This window comes from Callospermophilus lateralis, chromosome 3, assembly GCF_048772815.1.
Source record: "Callospermophilus lateralis isolate mCalLat2 chromosome 3, mCalLat2.hap1, whole genome shotgun sequence".
NCBI lineage: Eukaryota > Metazoa > Chordata > Mammalia > Rodentia > Sciuridae > Callospermophilus > Callospermophilus lateralis.
In genome coordinates this window covers 41,267,461-41,283,348 of record NC_135307.1, presented here as the reverse complement: position 1 = coordinate 41,283,348, position 15,888 = coordinate 41,267,461, and positions in this window count along the sequence as shown.

Sequence of the window (15,888 nt, the reverse complement as noted above, 5' to 3'; positions counted from 1 at the left end):
AACTAAGATACCATAAGATAAGATACCATTGCAGAACCATTATCACAGATAAAATTAACTAAAATGTAATGATTTAATGTCAAAAGTAATTATTTATTACATTACATAATCATTGACCAAATATAATGGTCAAATTCTTATTTTGGCTGATCAATTTTTGTTAACACAAGGCACAAATAATTTCCATATGTTTTGATTAGTTCACATGTTGCAATTAAATAATTTTAAACAATAATTCACATCCCTTTTTGTCCCAATGCATTTTACTTGTTGGAGAAACTGCCATTTTTCCTGTCACATTGTTTTTTCATGGTGTTAAAATGTTTTGCTATCTTCTGTATTTCTTGTAAATTATAGCTATATCGAAAGCTTGAGTAAAATTTAAATTTTATATTTTTCATGTTTGCCAATTATATTCTTAATATTTTTTAAACAACATTTTTTTTCTGCAGTTTTTTACTACAAATTATATTAAGCCTTTTCAACGAGAACAAAACCCTATGATACTTTAAACAAGAAGAGACATCATAATTCTCTGTAACATACCTTCCCATGTGTTTAACTCATGACCAAGAAAACATTACCTGGTTACACCTGTTACCTGTCCTTTTACCCAGTGGACGTAGAGGTGTTCAGAAGAATGATGGGTAACCACGTTGTTTTCCCTCTGTTCTTGTTCTTTATTTCTTTTCCATATAGATAAATTTTAGTTGTCTTGTATCATTTGACCCATTAATAAAATTGAATTACATGAAAGTAAATTATAAAGCATGATGAGGAACATAGTGAACCCACCACTCAATGTGACATCTAGAATATTATGAAATGGCCTTTGTGCTTTCAGTCTATCCTATCTGTAAGCACTACTCTCTTGCTATATAAAAACTAATTTAATTACATATTTAATATTCCCAAATATTATTTTTTATCCCACGTTTTTGAGTTTTACTAATATAGTCCACTATGTAATAGTATCTGGAAAACAATATATTCGTTCAATTTTTTCAAGTTTAATCCATGTGATTTTTCTATTTATTTATTTTCCCTGCTATGTCGGGCTTTATATACCCATTTACTTCTCTATAATTGTATCATTGGGTATTTAGGTTGTTGTTCCCAGTGTTTTACTATTGCATTGTGGCTCTGAATATTCTTTTTCTTTTTTGTGGTGCTCAGGATTGAACTCAGGGCCTTTTACATGCAAGGCAAGCACTCTATCAACTGAGCTATATCCCTAGCCCCTGGCTCTGGACATTCTTTTACCTATTCCTTGGTAAACACATTCCAAAATGTCTCTAGGAGTTTTATTTTGGAGTAGAATTATCTGTCCTATAGTGTATATATGTTCAATTTTACAAAATAATACAAATTTATTTCCAAAGTATTTTACCAACTTACATTGTTATTAACAGTTTTGACAATCTCTATTAATCAACATCTTTTATGTTTATAATTAATTTATGGCTTTTTATAAACTAGATATAAGGAATATCTCTTTGTAGACAATTGATATGTCACTGTTTAACAACAAAGCACTTTATTTTACATAAATTATTGCCTTACATCATTTCTTCTGATTTTTCTGTTCATGTATTTTTTCTACCTTTGCTTTTCTTTTGCAAAGTCTGTTATGTATTTTTTGTCAGTTACATGCATTACAATTATCTTAGGCCATTTGATGACAAATCTTTTAACTTTCTTAAGAATGGCCTTTGATTAACAGAAGTTTAAACTTCCAATGTAGTTGTATATACCAGTATTATCCTTCATAGTTAGAAATTTTTGAGTTTTCTTTTTTTAATCCCTATTCTCAAGAGAAAAGCTGTTTTCCCATGTCTTCGTCTAAATATTTAAAGGTTTTTAACAATTTTATTAAATATTTTAAAGTTCTGCTTTGAATGTTGAAATTCTTGTTCCACTTGATTTTTTTTTTTTTTTTTTTTGTAGGTAGTCTGAGGTGAGGTTGAATCTTTCCCCCATTTGACATTTGAACAACTAAGACTTTTAGGGAATAGTTTTTCATAATCACAAGTCATCTACTAAAATTCCATATATAAACATGAATATATTCCTAGTATGTTAGGTATATTTGTATAAAACCTTAATGCATGTTGAATTTTATTAAATATATATTTTTTTGCATATAGTACTAGGAGATTTCATCGAACAATATGAAACAATCCTGCCTTGTGAGAAAAATCCCACCTGGTCATGGAGCATTTTTAAATAAATTTATACAATGCTCAGTTTAATATTTTGTTTCAATTTTTACATTTTTGTTCATGAACAAAACTAGCTTTTTCTTTTATTATTCTGTATTTGTCTAGGAACAAGAAATAACTAGTTATCCATGAAAAATCTATAGCAAATAAAATTTATAACATGAAAACTTTGAAAATATAGTCTTAAAAATTAGATACAAGTAAATGCTATACTTCACCAGTAGATTTCAACTAGCAAGTGATCAGATAAGAAAATGAAGCTAAGTGCCTAAAAATATGGAAAAGTAGAAATTATGCTACTATTTTTAATTCTTTTTGTCAAGTCAGCATTATCCTACACCAAAACCAGATAAGAACACAATAAAAAAAAGAAAACTACAGACTAATATCCTTGATAAACACAGAGGCAAAAAAAATCCTCAATTGAATATTAGCAATCTGAGTCCAATAGCATATTTAAAAAATATTTCATCATAATCATATGAGATTGATCTAAAAATGCAAAGATGGCTCAACATATGCACATTAAGAATCATTAAACAGCACATGGACAGAATGAAGAACAAAAACCATATGATCTTCTCAATAAATAGAAAAGGCATTTGATAAAATTTAATATCCTTCATGATAAAAAACTTTCATGAAACTAGGTATGGAAAAAACATACCTCAACATAGTAAAGACCATATATAAGAAATCTACAGCAAATAACATATGGAATGGGGTAAAATGGGAAGCTTTTTCTCTAAAATCTGAAACAAAGCAAAGATGGCCCTTGTAGCACTTTTATTCAACATAGTACTGGCAGTTCTAGGCAAAGCAATCAGGCAAGAGAATGAAATAGAGGGCAATCAAATTGGAAATGAGGAAGTCAAATTGCCACTGTTTACAAATGACATACATAATGGTATATTTTGAAAACTTCAATGATTCCACCAAAACAAACAAACTAAAAGCAACAGCAACCTATGAGAAATAATAAACACAGTATAGTTGCAGGAGGCAAAACTGACATACAAAAATCAGTACTGTTTTTATACATCATAATGAATTATCTTCAAAAGAAATCAAGAAAACAAATAAAAACTAAAAATACCTAGGGAGCTCTACAATAATAACTATAAAGCATTAATTACAATAATTGAAGACATCCTATGTTAATGGGATGGAAAAATCAATACTCTGAAGTTGTCCATACTGCTCAAAGTGTTCTACACATTTAATGACATTCTTATCAAAACACCAATGACAATATTTACAGAATTAGAAAAAAAGTCTAAAATTTGGAACCACAAAACCCCCCAAATAGCCAAAACAAGCATGAACAAAAAGAACAAAGCAATAGGTATTAATTTACGTGACTCAAAGTGTACTAAAAGACCATGGTAATCAAAACAGCATTGTATTGGAATAAAATAGACACATAGACTATTAAGTCAGCTTTTTGTTGCTGTGACCAAAATCCCTACAAGAATAACTTAGAAGAGGCAAAATTGATTTTGGCTCACAGTTTCAGGGTGTCTGTCATGATATGCTTGCTCCATTCCTCTGATCATAAGTGAAGAAAACCATCATGGAGGAAAGGTGTGGTGAGGAAAGCTGTTCAGCTCATGGTAACTAGGAGACGGCGGGGGGTGGGGGTAGAGAGGGGGGGGGGGAGCGAAAGGGCCAGGGAAATTAATCCTTCCAAGGCAGGTACCCAGTGACTAACTTCCTAGTTGGAGCAAGTTTCCCCAGGGGTATGTTCCTAGGGCCCACTCCCCAGATCCCATTTTCCAGTAGTCTTTGGATTAATCCATCTAATATGTTAATCCACTGGTGAGGTCAGTGTCCTCAAGATTCAATCATTGCCTAAAAACTCCACCTATTCACCAACTGCACTGGGGATGAAATTCTCAAAGTGTGAATATTAGGGGATGTATATCTACAGCCGACTGATTTTTGACAAAGGTGCTAAGAGCTTTCAATGAATAACTACTGGTCTAGTCAATAAATGTTTCTGGCAGATTGGATGTCCATGTAAAGAAGAATGAAACTAGACCCTTCTGTCTCACCAGTTACAGACTTTAACTTTTGGTGGACTGAAGACTTAAATGTAAAACCCGAAATTATGAAACTACTAGAAGAAAACTATGATTCATGATATTGGAATAAATAAGGATTTGTTTTTGAACAATACTTCAAAAGTACAGGAAACAAAACCAAACAAATAGAATTATGTCAAACTAAAATGTTTGTACACGACAAAAGAAGTCATCAACAGAGGAACAGACTTAAAGAATGGGAGATGATATTTGCAAATGATACATCTGATAAGAGGTTAAAAAAAGAAAGAAAGAAAGAAAACTCAATAGCAAACAATAGAAAACAAACCAAAAAGCCCTAATCTAAAAATGGGCAATAAACATTTTTCAAAAGAAGACATGCAAATGGCCAATAGGTTTATGAAAAAACTTACCATTACTAACCATTAGGGAAAGGCAAATTAAAAACTACAGTGAGGTATCTTCTCACTCCAGGATGAATGGCTCTTACCAAAAAAGACAAAATGGAAAGCAGTATGGTCCTTGGAAAACTGGAAATGGAACCACCATTTGACCCAGCTATCTCTCTCCTCCGTCTATACTCAAAGGACTTAAAAACAGCATACTACAGGGACACAGCCACATCAATGTTTAGAGCAACAAAATTCACAATAACGAAACTGTGGAACAACCTAGATGCCCTTCAATAGATGAATCAAGTAAAAAAAAAAAAGTGGCCTATATATACAATGGAATATTACTCAGCAGTAAAAGAGAATAAAATCATGGCATTTGCAGGCAAACAGATGGTGTTGGAGAAGATAATGCTAAGTGAAGTTAGACAATCCCAAAAAACAAATGTCAAATGTTTTCTCTGATATAAGGAGGCTGATTCATAGTCAGGTAGGGAAAGGGAGCATGGGAGGAACAGACGAACACTAGAAAGGGCTGAGGGGTGGGAGGGGAAAAGAGGGGGCAGAGGGCTAGCAAGGATGGTTGAATGTGATGGACATGATTATCCAAAGTACATGTATGAAGACACAAATTGGTGTGAACTTACTTGATATACAACCAGAGATATGAAAAATTGTGTTGTATATGTGTAATAAGAATTGTAATACATTCTGCTGTCATTTATTTTTAAAAAATTGATTAAAAAATTTAAAAAAGGAAAAAACAATTATTAAAAATTATAATAAACAAACAACAACAAAACAACTACAAAACATTTTTTTCCTCTTTCTCTCTTCTCTAGTGATTCATTTTTAATAGGAGGTGAGATCCCACAAAATTTAAAATAAACATGTCCTCTTGTAATATATGGAAATATGTATGTATGTACACATGTATATATTCACAAACAAAATATACATATATAATTTTAAAAAAAGACAAATGATAACAAGTGGTGGTAAGAAATGCAGAAAGGGAGACCTTTATTCACTATTATTGGTGAACGGGTACATTAGTACCTTCATTATGGAAAACAGTGTGGATATTCATCATAAAAAGAAGAACTACCATATGATCCAGCACCCACTACTGAGAATTTATGGGAAGGAAATCAGTATGTCTCAAATTTATGGAAAGGAAATCAGTATGTCTCATTTCTGCACATGTTTCCTGCAGTGCTATTCATAATAGCCAAGAAAGAAAACAACTTAAGTGTCTATCAACTAATGAATAGTTAAAGAAAATATGGTGCACACACACAATGTAATACTATTCAGCCTTATAAAGGAATAGAATGAAAGCTTATCATTTGTGACAACATAGATGGAAACAGAGACCATTATGTTAAATTGAATAAGCCAGACACAAAAAGACAAGCAATGTATGATCTCACTCATATCTGGAATTAAAAAATGAATTCTATAGAAGTTGAAAGTAGAATGGTGGTTATCAGAGCCTGTGGAGAGTAGAGGGAGAGGTTTATCAGTGAGTACTCAGTTATAGTTGGATTGCAATAAGAAGTTTTCAGATGCTATTGCTTAGTATGGTGAATATAGGTAATGATAATGTACTGTATATTTCAAAAGGTAAGAAAAAAGGATTTTGAATGTTTTCAACTAAGAGAAGTGATAAATATTTGAGGAGATAGATACTTTTATCCTGATTTAAACTTTACATAAGAAGTTTTGAAACATCATAATAGTACCAAAAAATTTGTACTATTTTTATGTTTTTATATATCAGTTAAAATCATTTTATTTTATTTTTATTTTTTTTCAAAGAGAGAGTGTAAGAGAGAGAAGGAGGGAGAGAGAGAGAGAATTTTAATATTTATTTTTTTTTAGTTTTTGCTGGACACAACATCTTTGTTTGTATGTGGTGCTGAGGATCGAATCCGGGCCGCACGCATGCCAGGCGAGCGCGCTACCACTTGAGCCATATCCCCAGCCCCAGTTAAAATAATTTAATTTTAATATTTAAAAAGCTAGATATTCTTTGCAATCATTAAACATATACTATCTAAAACTTATATTGCAATTGCTTCTTTTGGCAGGTTAAATCATTGATATATTTAATAATGTACCTATTTTAGTAATTTGTTATAAGAACTTTAATCCTTTGATTAGGCTTTCTTAGAAAAACTTCCCATGCAAGATAAACTGTACCTGAAATAAATTCTTCCAAATTATATTTAATTATAAGATCCCAATTAACAAGTTGCCTGAATGGCTATGGACAAGTGAATATTCAGGTTATTGCAATGCTTTACTTCTGCTTGCCTATGAACTACTGAAAAGTAACTTTTGGGAAAAAAAGCCAGAAAGAAAAATTCTTGCAATATTTAGAAAAATTAAGTAGATTAATATCCTCTGAATACATCATTTTAAATAGATTGCACAATTATGCAAAATGAATCAATATATTTACATTGTTTTATTCAAGGTTTATCATGTTCTATTATGAAACAATGAAATGCAATTAATAAATCGTCAGTTCCTTTTTCTTGTTTTATTTGAAAATGCTTTGGCATATTTTAGCATATCATTTTTAGAGTAGCAAATAACTCTAATGTATAACATTAATAAACGGTGATAGACTTTACTATAAATATTGCATCTGTTGCCAAGAAAAGTTACATACAAAAACAGAGCATTGCAAACAGCAGTTCAGTAATTCTTTTGGTAGTAGACAAATAGGCCTTCTGCATCATTTTAAGTATCTTTGCACTACTTGACCCTCTGCACTTGGAGAATATTGTTTTTTATACATCAACAGTTTGCTGGGTTTAAAAGATTAACACCATATATGTGGTGTTGTGAGAGTGCAGAAAACCAAATTGAGCAGTTTTTACCCCCTTGTTTTTATCTGAAGGAGAAGAGCTGAGGAGTGAAGAAAAGCTGTGACAAACTTTTCATGTGTGTAGTCATTGCAGGGTATGTTGCAAAACACAAGTAAAAGAATCAAGGCAATAAAACAAAATATTGAGATGTAGCACAAGATAAGTGTGTCAGTTTCCATGAAAGTAATAATAATTTAATATTCTTATTCACAATCACTGTTATTTGAAAATAAACATTTAGGTAATGAAATATGTAGGGATTCAAAATATATTGTATTCTGGTATTGCTTGCTATGCCAAAGTAGAAACTGAGAGTGTTTAACAACTGGGACTATTGCACAATTATGAGACTGTACCCTGAATTTTAGATGGTTTTAACTTCTTGCTTATATATTCTATGTTAATTCAAAGAAAGCTCAAGCATTAGAAAGCTCACAGTTACCACAAAATCAGAAAACTAGATTGACCACCATTCTTTTTCTTTTTCTTATTTTTTTCATATTAAATTTTGTAAGAAATGTGGTAAATATTAGAATTGCTAATATCTAAAACAGGCACTTCTCTTGCTTAATTAAATTACTTGTTTTTCCACCCTTATTTTACTTTCATTCTCTTTCTAACCCTATGTTATCCACATGTTTTATGCTTATTTATTTTTGCACATATTCTTTCAAAATCTATATTTTTTGTGTGTATGTGTTTAGTTTATATAAATGAGCTCATTTCTCATTGCTTCATACTTCTTGTTACTAAATGCTCTATTTTTTTAATGCTTTCTATCACTTTGATTACACCATACCTGTTGCTTCCTACTTCCCATTAATACCATGTAGGATATAAGTCACACTTTACCTGTCTATTTTCCCAGAGTTGGAAACCCAACTACATCCATTTCCCCAGCACAACAAATAAGCTCCAGAGAGCTTCTCTAGAGATCTCCCTTTGACTTGGTGGATTATAAATTCAAGAATTTAGTTATTACCAGGTCCTAGAGTACATAGTATCACTTGTTATAGTCAGCATTTTCATTTTTACCAATCTATAAGTATCAGGTGATACTTTATCATGTCTTAATTATTATTTACCATTTCTCTGTAATGCCATTGTTCATTTTCTTATATGCTTTTTATATTTCTGGGCTTTATTTTCTGAGAATTTTTTTTCATAACTTTTCCTCAATATTCTATGGTAGTTTTTTTTCTTTTTTTTGTTGATTCACAGGGTCCCTTGATTGTTGTAATATTGATTGCTTTCAATACATTATTTTTTCATTCATTTTATTGTCAACATTATCACATAACTCTTGTGCTCTGCTTCACGTCCTCTCAACTATTTTTTTTGATCTATTATTGATACACACAGCTTTTGTATGTATAACCTGACTTTGGTGACTTAACTTCTAAAGATTGGACATTGCATGGATTTCCTGACAAACACTCACTTTTGTACAAATCCGAAAATGCACATGGTTAAACATCCTTGTCCAATGGATAAAAGGAGGCTCCGGATAGATGTCTTTCTTTTCTGTCCCCAATTGTAAAATCCTGTGGCACATTCTGCATAGTTCCCCATAGGATCTTCAAAAGAATCAAGTGTAGTTGAACATAAAGTAGCAACTAGCTTGAAGACACACACTCAAATTGATTTTCCCTTTTTCCTCACTTCACTCTTTTCACTCTTCTCAGATACTTCACCTGTTTTGTGAGATTACTTTCCAAAGTAAAATAGTAAAATAACTACACTTGTTTTTTGTGTCTGACTCTGTTTTTTTTTTTTTTCTTTTAAGGAACTAAAACTAAGCCATATGATGCCATGGGGTTCCTAGAAAGCCAACTCTCAGGGTAGAATCCTAAAACTGCATCACTCATCAGTCAATAATAATGACCTAATTGCTAGTAGTAAGAATGCAGGTGATGATTGTTAGACAGAGTGGTATTGCGATTACTTACACTTTAATTGATGGTGGGTTTTGGTAAATTATACAGAGAATGCCAACTACTGGCTTATGCACTGTTGGCACTAGTAGGGAGAGGTGGCAGGAAATGAAAGCTGTAAAGATGGTGGAATTAGCTGATTTTTATTATTGGATTTAGATAACTACAAAAATAAGACAAAGAGCTCATATTAGCAAATTAGCATCTCAAAATATGAAATGAAAGAAGACATACATGGTGTTGTTACAGAGATTCTCTTTTCAAGCTTCTACAAGTTAAACTTACTAAAACCAGGCCCAGGATCAAGTCGTAATGGTAACAGAGCTGCTGTGCAGAGACTGACTGATCTCATGTATTAAAGTTAGGATTCTAACAGGAACACACTAGGACTACGTAACCTGAAATAGAAACATTTGGGTGGATATGTCAGAAGATCCTAAACTATTGGATGCTTCTGAACCATCAAAGATGGCAAAAGCAGCGCCCTCACCTTCAGGCACTTTAGAGGCCTCAGGTGGCAGGTTCCTTGCAAAATAATGTTCTTTTTTAAAGATCACTTCCTATCTTCTTGCTTCTAGGTCAATAATAAAGACTGTAGTGCAACTTCAATAGGAAAATAAAGAACTTGCTCCAGGAGGAAATAATATCCACTTGTAAGTAATAGCAACACCTAACTAATATGTAATGTCAACAATCAGGGACAAAAGTAAGTAAAGTAAGAGTAAAACTTTGTTCTTAGGATAAGGGAAAGTGAAAGATAAAGTCTATACAGGAGGATCTGTGAATATGTGAGGTAAAGAAAGTAACCACTGTATTAATAGAATAATTTATACTGATCACTATAAATAACTTTCCAAGGCAAGAAGTAGTACATGTGAAATCCAGAGGATTCAGACTACATCATGGTTCTACCACTCATTGACAGCTGTAAATGGGCAGTTGCAGCACCTTTGATCTAAACTTAATTCCAGTGAACTCACTATTTGAGAAATTTATCATGAGCAGTGGAGCAGGAAGATAACAATATTTATTATATTTATAAGCAGCATTTGCCATAACAGATACTTCCTCGTATGACATTAAATCTTTCAGAGAGTCTTTGGCAGTACACTGTCTAGAGAGTTCTGTGATGGATCGGACTTAATGGAAGGCATTGAGTCTATCTGAATGGAACTTGAAGGAGATAAAATAATAGTGGTTCTTTACCTTAAAGAGTGACCTAAAACCTAATTCCTAAAAGTTCTGGGTTATTAGTAATTCTGTCTGGATTGAGTTATTGACCTTAATCACAGAGCCATCCTAAGGCATCTCCTATATTCTGGACATATTTGTTCTTGCCTTCATGAGAAGTAGCAGTCCAATGTCTTCTTGATAGTCAGGATCATTCAACCCACTCACCACAGTAATTCCCATGTTACCTGTTGATTCAGAGACCAAGTGTCCAGGCAATAGTATTAATTTCAGTCCAATAGACCAATTGTTGTGTTTTCTATTAGAAGCATTTCTCCCTTTAGAACTAAGACTTCTAGACCAGGAGACCATGAGCTTGTGGGGATAGGAAGTGAAAATTTTACTAGTGGGTCAGTAGGGGTAGCAATAATGAATGATGCCAATCCCATTTCTATCCCTTTATTCCTGGTTCTGTGTATGCCAGTTATGGAGAAAACATGGATTCTGATTCTGAACAAAAAAGCCTCCTGAAGAAGCTTGTCCCAGCCTACAGTGTAATGCCTACAGTGCTACAAATAAATTCTACACTGTTCTATCAATTCAGCTGATTTAGGAAAATGGAGGAAAGACTAGTACATTCCATTATAATGGGATCATGGTCACACTGCATTTTCTGTGAAATGAGTTTCTTGACCTGAAGCAATGCTGTGGAAGAGTAGTCAGGGCATTCTTAGTAGTTAGCTGAGTATTTTGGGGAATGATGCGATGTTGGATTCAGTGTTTTCTCTGCTGCTGGCATATTAAGTACTTATCAGTAGCTATAGCCAATTAAACCTTGGTGAATGGAAGTCTATGTTTGAGCCCATTCATAGCCTGTATTTCTTACACTATTACCACTTTGTTAATGAGCTCATTGGTGATGGCAGAGGTCACTGGGGAAGAGGCTGACTGTGCTACAAATAATGTCTTATACTATTCACTTGATTATTAAAATCTTCCTCTACGTAGTTCAACTTTTGGTAAGTATTCACAAAAGATTCACTTCACATTCTTTGCTAATTCATATAGGTCTATCCATGAATCTCTGCCCCAAATTTCCTTGTTTCCAATTTTCCAATCATGTTCCTTTCAAGTTCCTGACCATACATCCAAACCATTGGAAAAAAAACCCATAGATTTGTAAATAATCACATGTCTGGCCTTTTCTTTTAAGCACAGTGAACAGTCACATCATTGCGGAGTATTCTACCAACTAGTAAGAATTTCCTTTGCCTCTGAGCTTCAGGCATGTGCAAGGAAGATGCTGTAGCTGTGCACTTTTAGGTGGGAACTTCATATTGTGCAGAGCCACTCATAAAAGGGCCTATAGCTTCTCTTACCAAATGATTGGAGGGAATTCCTGGAAAGCCATTGGTATAGATGAGAGAGAGTGACATAAAAGGAATGGGAACCATGGGCAATTGGGACACTTCTTCATCTAACTTTCTTGTGCCTTTAGGATCTGATCATATCTGGTCACTTACACACTGCTTCTATTTGGTTATGAAGTATTACAGGGAATGTTCAAATTTAAGATGTGGTGGGTTAGATAACACACATTTTATGATGGGCAGCTCAGGATATATGGTAACTTTGTGGTCCATAGTTAAGCATTCAATCTCCACTAAAGCCCAGTAGCAAGCCAAGAGCTATTAAAAAAAAAAAAAAAAAGAAAAGAAAGAAAGAAAAAGAAAAAAAATCATTCTTAGCAATCCACAAAGAATGATAGGGCTATACTCTAAAATTCTATGAACCTAAGCTGCAACTCACCTATAGAAGCCTGCCAAAGTCTACAAAGAGCATTCCTATCTGCAACTGACACTTCAAACATCATTGGATCATATGGCAACAATTTGCATAGCAACCTGGTCTTGAGGAGGAAGCTTTGTTTTGGCCACCACTCAAAACTAGCAGCTTTTGAGTCACTCAGGACACAATAGTCTGAAGCAACACACTCAATGAAGAATATCTTGTCTTCAGAATCCAAAGAGGCCCACTAAGTGTTGTGCCTCTTTTTTGTTTGTAGGAAGGGCCATATGTGTAACAAGCAATCCTTCACTTAAAAAGAATTTTGCAAATGCCCTATTTTACAAGACACCTAGAAATTTTACTGAGACATAAGGTCACTGAATTTTCATCAGATTTATTCCTCACTCTCATATACACAATTTTTTTTTTGCCAGTGAGTCTAGAGTAGCAGTTGCTACTTCTTACTAGGACCAATGAACATAAATCGATCAATATGATTGACAGTAAAATATGTTTTGGAAGGGAGAGGCGATCAACGCCTGTGAGAATTAAATTGTGACACCCGGCTGGAGAGTTGATATATCACTGAGGGAGGATAGTTAATACATATTTGTGGCCTTGGTAGCTAAAAGAAAACTTCTTTTGGTCTTTCCTAACAGATATGGAGAAAATAAATAGCTGTATACCAGTTACCAGGTGATTGCTTATTTGTTCAAGCAATGAAACTACATCTGGTACAGCATCTGTAATTACAGCCATTACACAGTTAAACTTATAATAATCTACTGTCATTCTCCAACATTCATCTGCCTTCATCCAGGCCAAAAAGATTAATTAAATAGGGTATGTTAAGAATCAACACATTTGCACCTTTCAAGTTCATGATGATGTCACTGATCACTGCAGTTCCTCAAGGAATGTAGCAGAGCTTTGGGTTACTATTTTCTCAGGTAGAAGCAGTTACAGTGGTTTCCACTTGTTTTTTTTCTACCACATTGCCCTCCCCCTACAGGTCAGAGGACCAATAGGGAATTCTTCTAGCTGCTGAGTAAATATATTCCAATTATGCATTTTAGAACTGGATAACAAAACACAGGGTAGGTTTGGAAAACCACTGGGCCCAATGTGATCTTAAATTCCATTGCTCCTGTCTTCCACAGCCCCTTCCTCTGAGTGGTGGACTGCAGTGATGTTTTGTTTCTTCTAGAAGTGTTAGTTCAGAGATAGTGTCCAGTGGTCTCTGAAATGACTGGTTATTTTTTCCCCTAATGCATATTGAATCTAGGAGAAGACCATGGATATCTTTAGGATATAATTGACCTAGAACTTTCCTCCTTATAAAGATCAGAAAGTGAATGGGATTCTTACCTATTTCACTTTTAAGAATACTATGATTAACTAGATACATGATAGGTCGGCATGAGTCTTGGTAGCTGGAAGCAAACTGCTTCTCGTGGTCTTTCATAACAGATATGGAGAAGAATGCATTTGTCAGATCAATAGCTGCGTATTAGTAAGCAGGGTACATGTTTATTTGTTCAAGAATTTCTGGCTTGTTTGGGACTCCTGTAAAAAAAAATCATAGACTAGATAGCTTACATAACACGGTCATACTTCCATGAATGTGCCTGATCTCTGAAGCGAAGCAGGGTCAGGCCTGATTAGTACTATGATGAAAAAACGTCCTTATTTTCATATGGTCAGCTTCTCACTGTGTGCTCACATGGCCTTTCCTATATATATATATATATCTCCTGGAGAAAGAGAGAGTTCTTGTGCCTCTTTCTCTTCTTGTAAGTACCTTCATGTTATCATGGAAGTTCTACTCTCACAACCTCATCTAAACCTGATTATTTTTAATGGTTCAACTCCAAATGCATCAGGGCATAGAGCTTTAACATATGAATTTGAAGGGGTTACAGAAATTCAATCCATACATCCATTTATGATTGAGTGACACCGCTTATTATCAGATTCAAGTAATTCCCATTGATCCATCCCAGGATGCAGTTACTGTCATTGCAGTTAAGTTTCCTAATTCAGTGGCCAGTTTCCTTTGTAAGGCTAGTCTACAGACAAGTGTGACCACAGAACTCTTCAAAGATGCTATGGATCTCCTCACAACTTTATTTCTCATAGGTGAAGAGAAAGATGTCTCTTCTGGACCCTCCTACGCTGGATGAGTTGGACTTAAATGACAGAACAACTCAATTTCCCTGAGACTTTAAATTCCTTCCTCTGTTTCAAACCAAGCCTGGTCTGGCATTTCTGATTTTCACACTGCAGGCTACCTTTTGGTTCATGTTTGCATCAATAAACCAAACAAATGGTTGGAATCCTTTCTAAAACCTTGAGCTATAACCTTTAATGTGAAATCTGTGCTTGATAAACCTATAAAAATTCATCTTGATCCAAATTCATGTCTCTGCCATCATTAACCCATGCACTTAGTATTTATTCCCATACAAGTTTCTCAGATTTCTGTCTATAAATTAGAAAATTCAAGTAGTATTTTCAGAATACTGTATACCTCCTCATGGATAATAATACTTTGAAGCTTACTTTAAGGGAAATTGAGTCTAGTTATAGATCTAGATGCAAAGAAAGAAAGATGGTGGAGGTATGTCCTGAGGAGATTCAGCATTGTATTTCAGGACAACTACATAAGGGGAGGTTATTACTGTTTTCTTTGAGCAATGCATAGCTAACTTCCTCAGAGTGGGCTTAGCCACTCTGCTTCTGCTAGGGATAGAGAGGCCTTTTCAATATGAAGTGAATAGACTATTTCCATAATGAAGAAAATCCATCAGAATCTAGAGACATGGTGTCTTTAGTCATCCAGATCGTTCTACATATCTCCATTCCAATTTTCAAGATTCCATTCTTTGTCAATCCATACCCTCACTTTTAACTATAGACAATTTGAGAGGCTGGAAGTTAGCTTACACTGTAATTCAGCTAGTTGCAAGATGAGATTCTAGGTTTGGTTTTTTCAGCAATCAATAGGAAATAAGGGGTTCCTTCAGATAACACACATAAACTTTCTTATAATTTATGAGGTGTTTGATCTTGGAATTTGAATCTTTGAGCTTATCCTTTTCCCATTTTGTCCAGTGGCATTAAGAGCAAACAACTTATTTCATTATTCTTGTTAATATAACAAAAATGCTCAAAAGTATCATATACTCAGTCACTCTATGATTCTTGCTTTTTAGAGTTTTCATGACAAGTATTTAAAAGTGATATCACCAGAAAATACCAGGGAGTGTCAATACTCTCTTTGCTCAGGGAAATAGAGTTATTCATATCTGTAGATTTAATCAGATTAGAAAGTCAATTCCAAAAACCTCAGAACCAATTTAGAGGTCTCATCCTTAAAAAAGAATCTATAGATAACAACAATGTACTGTGCATTTCAAAAAACTAGAAGAAAAGTTTTTAGAAGTTTCTACTTTGAG